Source organism: Notamacropus eugenii, chromosome 6 (assembly GCF_028372415.1).
Source record: "Notamacropus eugenii isolate mMacEug1 chromosome 6, mMacEug1.pri_v2, whole genome shotgun sequence".
Lineage (NCBI taxonomy): Eukaryota > Metazoa > Chordata > Mammalia > Diprotodontia > Macropodidae > Notamacropus > Notamacropus eugenii.
Window position 1 is genome coordinate 258853723 of NC_092877.1, and position 16870 is coordinate 258870592.

At 35.8% G+C, this 16870-nt stretch overlaps 1 long non-coding RNA gene across 3 annotated transcripts in view; it reads right to left on the reverse strand.

The window, feature by feature from the left end:
* The window catches only part of LOC140512828 (uncharacterized), a 56516-nt gene extending 44479 nt beyond the window's left edge, over positions 1 to 12037 (reverse strand). For all 3 annotated transcript variants that reach the window (XR_011969948.1, XR_011969949.1, XR_011969947.1), the window contains exon 1: positions 11867 to 12037. This is a non-coding gene — a long non-coding RNA (uncharacterized lncRNA). The remainder of the gene's footprint in view (positions 1 to 11866) is intronic.
* Between the last annotated feature and the right edge of the window lie 4833 nt (positions 12038 to 16870).

A 16870-nucleotide genomic window follows, 5' to 3' on the forward strand; every position in this document is an offset into this window, starting at 1 on the left:
ATTCAAACTTCTTTTCTGGTACAAAGGGAGGGCCAAAAAAAAATTATGCGGATTTTCCAGATTGCAAGGGCACCCGGCACCTAATCCCTGAGATGTGGAAGGGATAACTGTATATTTAAATGTAGGAATTTGAAAAGGATTCTTTTTGCAGTCATATAATTCTGGATGGCTGAAGCTGGAGAGAGGAAGCGTGCAAGAAGACAGGGTAAAGTTTGCAGACCCATCTCTTTCAAATGTTTATATGTACATGTTTATATTGTAAAACTAAACTTATCAAGTATACTCTGATTTGTATTGGACTCTCTTAACCATCAGGACTAAGTCTGCCTCATTTTTAAGATTGTGAGATGAGTTCTTTTGCTGATTTTTCTAGATGTTCTCTCTTTCCTTCCACCATTGCTTACAAAAGCCAGTGTATTAGCACATTAACTTGAAGGAAGCTCATTTAACTTAAACAATCACTCATAGTTTGTTATGTCTAATTTTTTTAATCTTTGTGGATTACTTCTTTCCATTTATTTGTCACTAAATGCAGTATTGTCCTTAACAACCCACAGCTGATTCATAAGTTCAATGTGTGTTTAAAGAAAAGTTCATTTACAAGCTAGGCAAAATGTTAACTGCCAACAGGAGAAAAATGGGATGTTGTTCAACAGTCCATATGCAACTGATCTGGGTAAAAATGGTTTGTTTCTAACATTATTGAGACCTCAGCAACCTTTCATTGGCTTAAAGGGATGTGTAGAATCCTTTAAATTTGGACATGGACTATTTCCAAGAACCTGTTTCTCATGCAACAATAGGAGAAATGTTGATATGATAATGTCTCACTTTGCATCCTAGTTTTTCCTGTGTGTCTGTACTATCCCTCTGACTATGGGACATTGAGATGAACCAGCCTTTATGTCTTTATATTGCTGGGACTGACTTCCAGAATCAGTCATTTTCTGATGACAGTGAGAGTTTTTGTTGTTAAATCACCCTCCCAGAGTCCCTCCCACATCCTCTTCCCCATCTCCTTGAGAAATAAATACTGTGTAAAACATCCAAAGGTGGGGCCTAGGAAAGAGTTCATGAGGTCATATTTATCTATAACTCCATGAGATTTAAAATTCCTGTGCAGACAAGTTCACTTGAAATGGCGCAGTAACTTTGATAAAGGTGTAGTTCACATATAGCTTTTCAAGGAAGAAAGAAAGGAAAAAGACCTAAATTAAAAAAAGACCACTCGTTTAATTCCGTTTATGACAAAGAAGCAAAAAGACATTGGGAACCATCTCTACTCTGTTCCTTGAGTGATAATTCAGGGGGTTGATGTCCCCAGAGGCAATTACTTATTCAATTATAAGCTCCTAATATATGAAATGAAGTGCAAGATTGTTAAAATTCAGAAATATGATTTCTGATGACAACTAGATCCATTTTGTTCAAGGAGCCCATACATCCAGATGTTTAAATAATTCATGCAACTATCTTATTTATATTGTCTAGAAGTGATGACTCCCTTTCACTTTTTTCCCAAAGGCCACAAAAGTTCTTTCTCTAAATAAGAATCCTTATGGATATTAGGATTAGCAGAAAAAAGTTCGTTTAGATATTTTATAGTAAAGCAAACTGAAGCAACGGGAGAAAGGAATCATTAATCATTCACTCCTTCAATCAACATGTATTTATTTATGAAGAATCCTCAGTACAATTCATTTTCATCACATTCCCTAAAAAAATTTCTTTAAGACCCATATCACCTTCCATGTCATTGGTTTTTAAAGGTCTTATAGGTCTTCATTTGGCACCAGAGTTCAAACAGTGATAGAAATGAAAATTATATATTCCAGAAAGAATGACTCTACCTGATACATAGAAAAATAATGGGCATATTGGAGAACCTGGCTAAAGTCTGAATATTTCCAGAGCCCTGTGATCTCATTGATACAGACACTTCCTTTACACAACTCATCCACACCTTCTTAACTTAGTCTACCCTTCCCTATCTTCCAGGAAATCCTACACAGAGCATCCATTCAACATGCTTGGGGCTCTCCTCCAAATCTCTTAATGTTTGCATGGATGGCAATGAAATATACCGGTGAGCCCCTAGTCTTGCAACATGACCAGTCTGTTGCCCTTTCTTTTCATCTCTCTATCAATAAGAAGTCTACATTGTGCTTAAAAAAAGTTTAAAATCCCCATTGATTTATTTAAAGTGTCTAGCTGTACAAGCAAGGTGCTTTCTCAAGGGTGCCCTTTCAATGTCTCACTATAGAATGAAGGTGAGCCTGAGTTCTTAGAGGGTTAGAGGCTATAGCAGCGGAGAATAAGTTCAGTAAGGTCTCCCCAGGGTAGAAAGACTTTAAATGTAACCATACTGATGAACTATATTAGTAAGCTTAAGATTCACATAACTAAGTATGTTGACAGAGGCACTAGAAAGCTGGCCACCAGGTAATGGTTTGGGGGTGAGGAGGGGAGCACACAGTAATCCATGAAGTATGTTTACAGAAGGTTTTGTTGCCCTAGAATTGATATTTATCCATGAGTGTTAAAGTCTGGTAATACTACAATATTGATTGATGTAAACTACACAAATAATAGGCTAAATTAAAATCTTAATATTTGGTATGATAATAATAGGCAATAAAAAGAATACGTACTTGCTTAGTACTTTATGGATTACATTGTCTTTGTTACAGTCTGCATATGTGCTTTTGATATCCATGGCGACATGAGCTATTGCAATAATAGCAACCTCTATAAGCAGCTTGCAGCCTGCCTTTCATAGTATTGTCAGAGAAGGAAAGGTAACAAGTATTTATTAAGCACCTACTCTTTGCCCGGGACTCTGCTAAGCATTTTAGAAACATTATCTCATTTGATCATCACCACAGCCCTTTTGGTAGGTGCTAATTATCATCCTCATTTGACAATGAAAGAAACTGAGGTAGGCAGAGGTTCAGTGTCTTGCCCAGGATAACACAGCCAGTAAGTATCTGAGGTCAGATTTGAACTCAGGTCTTTCTGACTCCAGTCCCAGCATCACCTGGTTGCCTCTTTTAGAAAAGAGAAGGTATCATTTTATCATTAGTCAGAAAAGGAGTGTAGTTTGAAAACCCCCCTAGGTGGTTCTCTACTCCAGTCATCAACATAGTGGTCCTGTCAAGGAGTCTTTAAAGCCTACTCAAAAGACTGTATGTTTATGTGCAGGGACTTAAACCCCACCAAGTCTTTGACTTCAAGAAATCTAACAGAAACAAATTAATTTCTGATGGTACAATAAAAATTTTTGCTCAGGATTATTTATAAAAACTGAGGATTAAAGTTTTAAAGACTTTATATGCTTAAGAGCTATTAAACCAAAGTCACACAAGGTAACAAAAATACATTTCAAACTCAGGTCCTCTGACTCCAAATTCTGTGATTTTTCTACTGTCTCATATTGTATCTCCTATGGGCATTAATGGTACATGAACAAGTAGGGTAAAATGGAACTACATTTCAGGAACAACCACAATCAACGTACTTATCATATGTATTCTTGAAAGCCAGGACAGGGGAGGGAACTTTGGGATTAACTCAATGAAGTATTAAGCAAATGGAACAAGGTCAAAAAAAATGTTGACAGTCCATAGGGAGTTATACACTTAGGTCCCAATTAGGGAAAATAATGAATCCTGGAAGCTGTTGCATTATTCAAATTTGCATTATTTGAAGCTAAAGTAAAGTGATTGGTTCTAGCCCAATGGAAAATGCAGTGCTAAATTTGAATTATGTGACACTTATTCACACTAATTGGGTCCTAGATGTAGTAACTAGAGCAGTGGAAGGAGAAATGATATCAAGTCCCATTTATTTTTCTCCTCCTTTTCTTCCTCCTTGACATACTCCCAAGTTCTGTCACTAAAAACTCCACTTTGAACTGATCATGAAGTAAAAAGCATTGACAAAGTGCTCATGAAAGGTTCTCAACAGCTGGCTGAGGAAGTGGGAGAGAGAAAGCAAGTGAAATTCCAAACATATACAGCAAAGCTAGGAAAGGAAGTTACTGTGACCATTGGAATAACCAGGTTACCACGTGTAAATTAGAGACTATCCATATACATACATGTTGAAGTTGGTCACTTATATTTGGGACATCTATATATCTCAAAGTATCTTATATAGAGATGGCAAAATCATGCAAGATTCTTTAAAAGATGCAACAAATTCCTTAAAAGAAAATGTTATTTGATCAATTTCTGATCATTAATATCAAGTAAGATATAAAATTGGCTCACCAAAGGTACTTTGCCATTATCATATAGGATGTCCAATAGAGTCCAAATGGAAAGGGATTCCTTATAGATGGTGGTCTTTCAAATGGTCTTTTTCTGTGCATGACATTGTGCTACTTGTAAGTCCTAGAGACTGCTAAATGAAATCCATAATCATTCATAAAAGTTTAGCCTTGCTATCCATACAGAAAAACAAGTTATAGCCTATTGTCTAGACTATCATATGTGGTTGGATTACCAATGGAAAGAGCTTGTAAATATATCTGTCAGAAGATGAACAATGAGATTGGCCAAGGATTGAGCAAGAGAAGCTTTGAAGACTAAATTGTTTTGAGGAAACAGGGAACTGTGTTTAGTTATCCCAAGTTCCTCTCTTTTATATGTGGATTTTTCTAGTGATACTATATGGCTCTGAATTATGGGATACCAGTGGCTCTGAGAAATTAAACTTGAAGTTCGCCCAAAGAGCAGTGGAGGTATGTATAGACTGCAACTTAATATCAATAAGGAACTGTGTCATAGAATCAATTGAGCAATTACCACCTGACTCTAGTATCTCAGTCTATCATGAACCTGTTGGTCTAGTTATCGGTAACATAGTTTTAACAATAATGGTTTGTATTTATATAATACTGAAAGGCTTTCAAAACACATATGCTATTTTATTTGATTCTTACTACAACATTTTGAAGTAGGTGCTATTATTTTCTCCATCTTATAGGTACAATTTCAGAAAGTTTAATTGACTTGCCTTGGAGGAAAGAAAGAAGAAAAATGTTTATATTTGTAGATGACAGCTGTTAAAGGTAAAGATTAAAATATTCTTCACTGAAGAGGAAGGTAACCACAAGTAGAGAACAAGATAAAAATTTTCCAGGAGAGTTTACACAAGAAAAGCTAATCATAGCTTAGCTTAGATAAACAGTCATTCTTCTAAGGCTATTGTATCAGCACTTCCATCCTGAAAGTTAGTGATATTTTCAGTTCTTATAGAGCTATTGTCTTTAAAGCTGAGTGGACTTTTAATTTAAATTAGGGGCACTTAATCTTTGTTTTCACTAGCCTTTAACTGAAATTTAGTTTCAATTTCCTTCAATTATTTAAATAAATTATTCTGAGAAAGGGTCCATAGGTTTCACCAGACTGCCTAAGGAATCTAAGACACAAAAGAGGTTGAGAGTCTCTTATTTAAATGAACTTAATTTGGTTATTCCAAAATTATGAAAGAAAGAAAACTGAAAATAATTTATAATCATTTTCTAAGTAACTCAATCAAAAACCACTTTGATGACATCTAAATGGAAATTAATGGGGATACTTTTGCCAGACTTATCTTTATAAACATTTCAAGCTTCCTCTTGACATATATATATATACATATAACTTTTCCATGTATAACTTTCCCTTAGCTTAGTTTTGCTCTATATTTGTTAAGAAATATTAAGTAAGTAGATTCCTGTGTCAATATCCTTAATTTATAAAATCAAAGCATTGGATTACAAGATTTGAAGAAATTCCAGAGGTCATCTAGTCCAATCCTGAGCTAAGGCATGAATTTATCCATAACATTTCTGATGGTGGTCATCCAGAATCAACTTAAGGACCTCCAGGGATGGGGAAATTCAGTAGTTTCTGGGGTAGCCTATTTTAATTTGGAACTATTCCAGTCATCGGGAAGTTGTCTCTTTTTTTATTATACTTTAGTACTGTAGGGAATCTATGATAACATCAGTATGGGTGATCCCTCCAATGAATATCTCAACTCATCTACGGCTGTCTATCCTGCTTTACTCTTGTACATATCCTCCCATAAATCTGCTACAGGAAATCCATTCGATATGCTGAAAGCCTTTTTTACATTCTCTTGACCTTGCATGGACCCAGTGTAGCATATGAGCTATGCTTTGATTGTCCTTCACTAATTTCTACATGACCAGCCCATCTGCTTTTGTCTGATGATACATTCCTCCAAAGATATCCTTGTCACCACTGCTGAGTTGTGGGAGTGGCAAGCAACAGTTGTGGACCTAAAGAACTTTACCAGCCTTTTTCCCACTTCAAATCTATGTACAAACAGCAGATAGAAGCAGAGAGAAGTAGTTCCCCTGGGTTGATGTTACAGTCTAGTTCATTATCCAGCATTTATAGATTAACTTGGAAGGATGATGAGTCCAGTGAGACATCTTTATGATGATACATTATAGTTCCAGAGATCTGGTATTCCTGGACATATTTCCCTATGTGTATCTGTGTATATCTGTGTATATCTCTGAACCAAGAGAAATCAGGGGATGGGAAGGAGGGGTGCCATAGCCAAAATAGATTTATGAAAGAGTTAATCTCCTTTTATTTTATACAAAGTTCATTTTATCCTTAACAGAGGACAGAACCTAGTTAACTAACTTACTCATTTAACCAAAATTCTTTTCAAAGTGCTTCTATATTTGTCTTTAATAATAATAGCTATCATTTATATAGCACGTTAGTAATAATAGCTAGCATTTATGTAACAGTTCAAGGCTTCTAAGATGTTTTACATTATTATCTCATTTAATCCTCATGACAACCCTGGAAGGAAGGTGTTATTCCCATTTTACAGATGAAGACACAGATAGAGGTTAAGTAACTTGTCTAGGGTCATACAGCTAGTAGAGCCTGACATCAAATTTGAGCCCATGTTTCCTCACTCTGGGTAAGTTCTCCATCTACTACGCCGTGTAGTAGCTTAGGAACCTGCCTAGAAATCATTCCTTTCTTAGCTATGTTATGAACTTTTCAAGGAAAATGCTGTTTATACTTGAACTTTGTGAGAAGGAATAATTAAAGCTCATTGGTCTTGTTTCAAAAATAAGAGCATTTTCCTTATTCACATTTTTTGGAGACAGGACTTACACTGTACAGATTAAAAACATAGCTATTATACTTCAGAGGGTATGGCTTAAACCATGTTCCATCCAAACCCACATCATAATGAGCCGTTACTCCAGGATTCAATTGTTTCCCTGAGGATAGTAAATCATGGACAATATTTTCACTCATAATTCAGACTACAGCCTTCAGCTCTAGCTGGGTGTGTCTTTTTGCAGGAGAGCTTCAGAACCTCAGGAAAAATATTACATATGGGAGCTGTGAGCGCTTGATGTGTTAGTATAATACAGGTGCTTCCTGTTGGTACTCTGAGTTCCCACGTGAGAACCCGGAGGACCTCTGAGAACAAAACTTACTATGCTTAATTATATTTAACCAGGGTGCTCCACAAAAAGTCATTGACCAAAAATAACACGTCTAAGTAATATTCAAGTTGTGATCCAAACCAGCAACAGCCCGGAAATTCAAAATTAAACCTGATCTCCACCCTTTCATTGCCTAATTGTGCCCAAGCTTCATCAAGGTCAGAAATTAATTGGAGATGCTACAAAACATACTGTCTGCAGTATTTCAGATCTGTGAGGTCAAGAGAAAAGCTTAGTTAACAGCTCATCAGAACAGCTTACAGAGAATCATTATTCTGAATATGAAAATATACTTTCCTCTTGGTGAATGCTTCAAACAATGCCAAGTTGTAAAATCAATGCAAGAAACATTAAGCACCTACTCTGCTAGACACTGGATATGCAAAAATAAAAATGTTAGTACCCCGGTCCTCAAGGGGCTTATATTCCACTAGGAAGAATATGATGCATGCAGAGATAAAACATATGAAAGAAATTGTAAGGGTAGAACCCATAAGGCTTGTCAATGGATTGAACACTTGGGAGAGAGTCAAAGGAAAGGGAAGAGTTCAAATGACTCCAAGGTTTAGAGCCTGGATGATGAGGAAGACAGAAGTCTTCAGTCCTCTCTGGATAACCCAAGTCTTAACAGTGGGGAATTTGTCTATAATGCTAGGTTTATCATCTCTTCCCTCTACCCCCGTTTTTCATCTCCCTTTTGTGTATTGTCTCCTCCCACTAGAATAGTAACTGTAGCAACTGTGTTTCTTTCTGTTTGTATTTGTATTTCCAGTATTTACAACAGAACCTGGGAAATAGTAAATGTTAATAAATGCTTGGTAACTTGACTTGTGGACTTGATGAGGAGGATGGAGGCGTCATCAGTGAAATAGGGAAGTTAGAAAGAGAAATTGGTTAGTGGTAGAAATAATCCTAAAATATCCATTGGAACTATTAAGTTCCTTAAAATCAAAGGCTATGATTTTTTCCCAAATGTGGTTTTTTTCTGCTAGTTTCTGGAATATGGCAACATGGATACCCATAGTTTCAGGGAATAGGTCTAACTGTCTAACTTCCATTAGCTTAGCTAGAATACTTGTGAAACTGACAACATGATTTAGCAATAGGAACATTTGAAGTGCACTTAAAGTGATTCACATTCATAAAATTCTTTTAAGATTCTTCAAAGCACATAACTTTATGAGGTAAGTAGTAAAAATCTGATTAAGGCAATTATACAGATGAGGAAACTGATGTTCTGAAAGAATAGGTATGACTTGCTTATGGTCATGCAGACAGAAAGTATAAGTGCTGTGACATAGGTTGCCTAACTCTAAGACTAGTATTTTTCACACTATACACTTCCCTCTGAAATGACAGGATTGCAATAAGGAAAATGACAAATCATACTTTCTACATTATATGAGTTTATTTTAGGGAAAAACCTAGTATCCAACCTCTGTCTTGTTCCCGTCATAGGCTGTAGTTCATCCTAGTTACAGAGTGTCTCACCTAAAAATGGTCAAGACCACCCGTTCAAGATCTTCTCCTTAAATTAACATTCTGCATAATATACAAGGCAGCTAAGTCAATAAACATTCATTTTTAAAATATTTTAATTTACAATTTCTTTATTTTCAACTTTCCTTTTAAATTCTGAGTTCCAAATTTGCTCTCTTCTTTCCACCCCTCCCGCGCCCACCGAGAAGGCAAGCAATATGTTATCAATTATACATGGGAAATCATGTAAAACATAATTCTTAGCCATATTTTTTAAAGCAAGAAAAATAAAATCAGAAAATTATACTTTGATTTGTAATCAGAGTTCATTGATTTTCTCTCTGGAGATAAATAACACTTTTTCATCATGAGTCCTTAGAATTAGATTACTGTACTAATGAGAGTTGACATTGCTATTACTGTGCACAATGATCTCTTCTTTTCATTTTACTTTGCACCAATTAACATAGATCTTGTCATGTTTTTTTCTAAAACTACTCCCCTCATCATTTTTAGAACACAATCGTACTCCATCACAATATATGCTTGAGAGTCCTCTATTTATTTAAATATCCACTTTTTCCAGAAGGTTTATACTCAGTTTTGCTGGATAGGTTATTCTTGGTTGTAATCTTAGTTCCTTTGCCTTCTGGAATATCATACTCCAAGCTCCTTTAATGTGAAATCTGCTAAATCTTATGTGATCCTGACCATGGCTACATGACATTTGAATTGTTTCTTTCTGGCTGCTTGAAATAATTTCTCTTTGAATTTGGAGTTCTAGAATTTGGCTATAATACTCTTAGGAACTTTCATTTTGGGATCTCTTTCAGGAGATGATTGGTGGATTCTTTCAATTTCTGTTTTGCCCTCTGAATTTAAGCTATTAGGGCAGTTTTCCTTGATAATTTCTTCAAATATGATATCTAGGCTCTTCCTTTCATCATGGCTTTCAGGTAATCCAATAATTCTTAAATTATCTCTCCAATCGAGTTCCAGGTCATTTTCTTCTATTGAGGCATTTTACATTTTCTTCTATTTTTTTCATTCTTTTGAATTTGTTTTATTGTTTCTTGATGTCTCTTAGAATCATTAGATTCTACTTGCCCAACCCTACTTTTTAAAGAGTTCATTTTTTCAGTGAATTTTTGTACTTCCTTTTCCATTTGGCTAATTCCACTTTTTATGGAGTTCTCTTTAGTGAAGTTTCATGCTTCTTTTACTATTTGGCCAATACTATTTTTAAGGTGTTATTCTCTTCAGCATTTTTTGTGCCTCTTTTACTGAGTTGTTAATTCTCTTTTTATAAGTTTTTTGAATCCCTCTCTTTTCATTTCCCCATTTTTTCCTACTACTCTTATCTCTTTGTTTAACTCTTCCAGGAATTCTTGTTTGATTTGTGTCCAACTAGCATTTTTCTTTGAGGCTTTTATTTTTTCGCAGCTATTTTTATAATTGTTGCCCTGTTCTGGGTTTATGTCTTTGTCTTCCTTGCCACTATTGTAGCTTTTTATTTTAATTTTTTCAAATTAATTCTTTGTTATTGTTTGTTCATTTTCTAACCTATTTCTTGACTTTGAATTTTATGTTAAAGTTTGGCTTTGGTCAATCAAGGGTGGAGACATACTATCTCAAGTTTTGGGCTTTTTTGTATTGTTTTTTCTTTTGGAATTAGTTCTGGGGGTCTGCAAGTTTTTAGTTCTTTGTGATCCTAGAAGAGATGTGGTCACTGCTCTTCTGGTCTATTCCTGGTCTTTATCCAGAGAAGGTCCTGGTCCCCTGCAGTTGCAAGTACTAGTGTTACTCTTTGAATTGGAACTGTGATCAGGGCTTCTGCTCCCTTGTGACTAACCACCAGCTCTTCTCTATCTTGGAATTGTGACCAAAGACTGCATATGGTTAATAGAATTGCTAATCAGCTCCAGCCACACTCAGTACCAGCAAAAAGTTCTCTGTAATCTCTTTCTAAACAGTTTTCTTACTCCCCCCCCTTATCATCTCTAGGCTGAGAACTTCCTAAGATACTGTTTCTGCTGCTGCTACCATCACTGTTGCCACTGAGGCATGTTGTGAGCTCCAGATAGGCCTCCACCCCAGGGTCACAGACTTCTGCCAACCTTCTAGCTTGCTACTACATTTCTAAGTCACCCTACACCAACCTTTTGTCAATTCTGCCAATCCAAAATTTTATATGAGGCATTATTTTAGGTTGTTTAGAGGGGAGCATTAAGACACTTCACCTTGGTGGTTGCCTGTCATCTGCCATCTTGGTTTTGCAATGTCTCAACAAGCATTTTATTAAGCACTTACTATGTGCTGGGTACTGGTCTAAGTACTAGTAATACAAATACAAGCAGAAATCAACAATCCCTGAACTCAGAGTGGATAGTGTACTGGACTTGTCAGGAATACCTGAGCTTGAATCTTGCCTCAGTTTCCTTGTTGTAAATGTTGCAAATGTTCATACCTTACAGTGTTCTTATGAGTGTTAAATGAAATAATATATGTAAAATATCATGTAAAATATTAAAATAACATATCAATGTTACTTATTATTTTTGGAGGCCACCAAGTGACCTGTGATTGAATATGTCATCTCATATAGTAGCATGATATTGTTGATTCAATTAAAATTCAGCTTCTTGAGGTAACAATAGCCTAACCTGGTATTACTGTGACTAGAAATGTGAGACGTGCATGGTGTGTGTGTGTGTGTGTGTGTGCATGTGTTTTAATTCAGAGATCAATAGAAGGAAGGAAGAACAAAAGAAACCAGTGAAAAGTGAAATTAGAGATGCCGCCTGAAAACTCTACTTCATGATTTTACCTGGGTCATTCCTTATGATACTGGTATTTTTAGGAAAGAATCATTGTGCACAGTCTTACCTTTAAATAAGATTCAGGACTTCCAAACTATATATTGTGCTTCTAAACTTCTAGGAAGATCACTTAGAAGTGCCATGGACAAGTTGTCATATCATACCCTTCAGTGTTTTGCTTTGTTGTGCCTTTTGTCAATTCCAAAAGGTGAAAGATTCTGGAATTGTAAAGACTTCCTTGATGATACATATAAATATATCTTGTTTGATTTTTGTCTTCATTCTATATTAGCTTTATGTGGTATAATTGTATTCTGCTTCTAGAACTGTTTAAAATTCTATTCAGATCACACCCACTACTTTCCTTAACTCTTCATTAGCTGATATCTGATATGTATTTGTTCTACTGTGCCAGACCTTGTTAGTTTCTTTACATACAGAAAATGGTTTGTTTATCTTTTCTCAAACCAGATTAAGGAAAAGGCTAAGAAGGAAGCAGCTGTGTAAGCTCAGATAATATCACAAATTTGCACTTTTCACAGATTTTTTAAAAATGTTCTATAGTTCCATCTGGAGACAAAGAATAATTAGTTCTCTGGACTCCAAATTTTCAAATCAAGGAAGGAAAAAGAAAATAGTGATAAATATAGCTAGAAAAGTAACAATGCAATACATTTATTATCTACTGCCCTGGAGTTTCTTATTTCTTTGTTTGACATTTATAAGAGAGCAAGAGATGAGTATTATATACATTTTTTCTTGCTGAACCTGGGATTCCTTTGTTGTAGAGAACTTCCAGCAAAGAAACTCCCTCTACTAATGCAGATCCTAATACTTGAATTACAGAGCTGTCTAGAACCCTGAGAGGTTATGTAATTTTCCCGGGTTCACGCAGGCAATATATGTCAGAGTCGATATTGAACTCAAGTCTTTCTGACCCCAAAAATCATTCTCTGTCTATTATAATGTGCTGTTTCTCATATTTGTCACGTAAATGTGGAATAGTAGCATATACTACTAATGAGAACAGGGTTCCGTAAGGACCAAACCTTAAAAGAAAGAAGGATTAAACATTAAAAGATTTGAGCTCACATCCTCTAAATCTAGAATGAATTCTTGCTTCTTTTATCACCCTATCTCAAAAAATAAAATGAAAATTCTCAGATACTTTATAAAATAATAGCCTTAAACTAGAATCCATAAATTTTTTAAAAAACATTTTGAAAACCATATTAGCAAATAGTTGGTTTCTTTCACAAGTATTTTGTGTTGTGCATTTTAAAACATTATTCTTAGGTAGCCATAGGTTTTACTAGGCACCCAGATGGGTTCATGACATACTAAAATGTTAAGAACTCCTATTATAAAGCTTAAATAATAATAACTTTTATTTGGATACTACTTAGAACACTATTAAAATCCACAGTTTTCCTAAATGTTCTGGGGTTCCATTTAGCAAACAAACAAAACTATGTTTATGCTGGAGTCTCATTTGGGATTTTGACTTCCATGGTTATTGCTTTTACCATGTTCTCAAGACATTTTTTGAAGAACACTCAGAGGTTTGATCCTGTTGCTAAGCATATGGATTCAGTATTCAGTCATTCCAGCTCTTTTGGCCTTTCAATTCTCAGATTTTCCTTATTAAAATTAGATCAGCTGTCTGCCATGCTTCCAAACCCAAGGCAAATACATAGCATCTACTCTATGAAAATTGACAGAGCCCTCCCCATTTTACCCAAAGAGTTACACAAGTACAATTCTGTATTCCCATTTTGAGACACAAAGAAAGAGTCAGAGCCCACCCTGAACGTGACCTGCTGCACAAAATAGCTTTTGTTCAGAACCTTAACAGCCTTTTTGATTTCCTCAAATCAGTCATTGACAGAATTTCTTTTCCCACATGCATAATTTACAAGTCATCTAATTAATTTTTAATAAGTTAAACAATTGTTAAAATTAGTTTTTGCCCTTTAGAAAGACAAAAATTAAATTTTTTTCCAAGTCCATCTGAAATATATTCTTCTTCCTACCAGATGTTGGACATAGTACCCCTACTTGAGTTCTGGTTTTGACCTTACATTGAACAGAAGGGCCTTACCATTAAGAGCTTGTTATAAAGTCAACTAACTATCTGGCCAGACAAAAGCATCCACATTATGTGCCCAGTTCTGAGTGGAGGACTGCTTAAGGGAAAATTCTATACCACATGATAAATCATTGACCTTTCTCCTCTGTTACAGAAAGAACAGCACCCCTCTTCCAAGGCTGATTATGGAGCACTTGACAAGGACTGATAGTTTTAGGCTGTTAATACACTATAGCTGTTATTATATAAAAAATGGTAGTCACAGAGAGAATGGTAATAATTCTGAAGGGAGAAGAAAGAAAAAATAAATCACAGCCTATCTTCTTCTGTCAATACATGATCTGCGGTTCTCAAATAATGCGTAAACTACCTACTGCTCACTCTGGATTGATGAGGAGAGGTAAGCAGTTACTCGTACACTATATAGATGATAACTTTCAAATAGTTCCATAGACTGGCTGTCTGTTTCTGTCTATGAAATATCTCATATCTCACAGCCTGAATTAAATACTTTTAGACATAGGTACATCAGAGTTCAGTTGCTGACCAAAAGCTGAAAAAGTAATAAATTCAAACATAATCCCTTCCCTTGGTTCAGTTTTCAGTTGCAAGGGAACCAGAAATTTTAAAACAAATGATAACCTTATTACCAAGAGAGACCCTGGTGCAATGGACTTTAGAGAGAATTTGTTCTATTTCTTTGTTTAATAGGAGATAGTTTGTTGTTGTGTTCATCCTTCATTTTGGAAGAGGACCATGGCATCAGAGAAATGATGACGTGACTTGCACTTGACTTCATTTTGTGTGAGGGAGGGCTGTGCAGGGTCACCAGCCTCACTTTCCCCTCCTGAGCCATCTGGATTCAGTGACCAGATATTCATCAGGATGACTGGAGATGACCCAGGATGCAATGGGAGACCTTGGCCTTTTAGGTTAAGGCATTTTCAGGTATTCACTTAGAGTGAGGTAATGCCCATTCAGTGAATAGATTGTACAGGGGGCATGGACCTGTTCTGGGAGTCAGCAAGACCTGAGCTCAAATTCAACCTCAGCTATCCACTTGCTATGTGAACCTGGGCAAGTCACTAAACCTCTATCTTACTTATCCTCATCAATAAAATTGGGATAATCGTCACATGTGCCACCCAAAGTTGTTGTGAGCTTAAATAAAACTCTTAAAACATTATATAAATGCTAGCTATCATTTTATTATTATTTGGAAATTCTCTACCATACACCTTCAAAAGTAATCATACAACCTTGAACATATTTTGTGATGGAGAATATTACCCTGCAGGGCAGCTTATCCCATTTTGGGACATCTCTATAATAATGATAATAACAATAAACATTAATATAGCACTTTAATGTCTACCAAAAGCTTTGCATGCATTATCCCATTTAAGTCTCAAGACAGCCCTCGGAGGTAAGTCCCATGTATATCATACATACATACATATCAACCATTGTCCTTCATCCCATCACAAGCCTTTTTTTTCCAGTTTATTAAAGGGACCATTGTCTTTCTGTTTGGCAAGACCAAACTCACTGAGGACAAAACATTCTGTCTTTGGGTATAGTGAATTCCTCTCATTTAACCTATCCTGCTTTGCCACCATGCCTGATGACATCTGTCTTCACAAAAGCTTGATTGGGAAGTAGACCACTCCTACTTTCTACCTTCAAGAGTGTTCCTACTACCAAATCAAGATTCAAATATGGTGACCATATATTTTGAATTCAAAGTACCATAGATTTAGGGTTGGAAAGGATCTCAGAGATCATCTAGCCCTATTTTCTCATTGTAGATTTGAGATGCCCAAGGTCACATATGTAGTAAGGAGAATAGCCAGGATTTGTACTCAAATCATTTGATATCCAAGAGGTTATTCAAATCATCCAAGGCTGTCAACAATCCCTGTTCTTTATTCAATTGTAGGTAAGTCAGAGTGAGTACATTGTGGGAATGAAAAGGGAAGCTCTAATACTGCTTAGTCATCCAAAAAGCATATTCTCAAGGTACATTACTCTTTCTGATAGAGCTGAAAAAGGGAAAATCCTAGCAATGGCTACGGTTAGTAATGAGCCTACCTTGAATTAGACTAAACAGGTTTAATTTTTTTTTTAATCTACATTTCATACACCTAGAAACGTAATTTTATTACTTTCCTAATACAACATAAATGTTGTATTTAGGGGCAAACTATATTACATTAGGAAAGCAATAAAATTTTGAGATGAATTGGCCAGTTAGGTGATTCAGTGGATAGAATGCTGGACCTGGAGTCAGAAAGCCTTATCTACCTGAGTTTAAATCCAGCCTAGAACTTTACTACCTGTTTGACCCTGGGCAAGTCACTTAATCCTATTTATCTCAGTTCCTCATCTGTAAAAATGAGCTGGAGAAGGAAATGGCAAACCAGTCTAGTATCTCGGCCAAGAAAACTCCAAATGGGGTCACAAAGCACTGGACGTGACTGAGAAAAGATTTAAAAAAAAAAACAAAAGGACAACTCCTTTAAACTGTATCCCAGTGCCTCAGCTTGGCATGCCAGCCCTTTGGAGTTTCTAACTGGGCAATATTATTCCATAAAAAATGCATCAGCCAATAGAACAGAACAGAAAGTGTTCCTTCCAGTTTCTGTGCAGGGATTACTCTAGCACAGAAAAGCCTATGACCGTCTTTGCTAGAGAAAGCCAGGAGAAATATTTATTAAGGTATTCGATTTCATTGCAACACAAAGTTCAAGTGCATAGATTATTTTCATTTCAAAATGACTTGCTTTTATTTGAAGTACTGCCTTTGTTCTGGTTTTAGTTCAAATAGTTTATATATTTAAAATAAGTAATCCTGGAGATTTCTAAACAGCTTAAAAAAAAAAAAAAGTGACCCAGGCAAAACTTCACTGACAAAAACAGAGATTCAGATGGAAGAATGCAGAAGAAGCCAGCTTATATCGCATGGCTTGGCCCTGAATTACA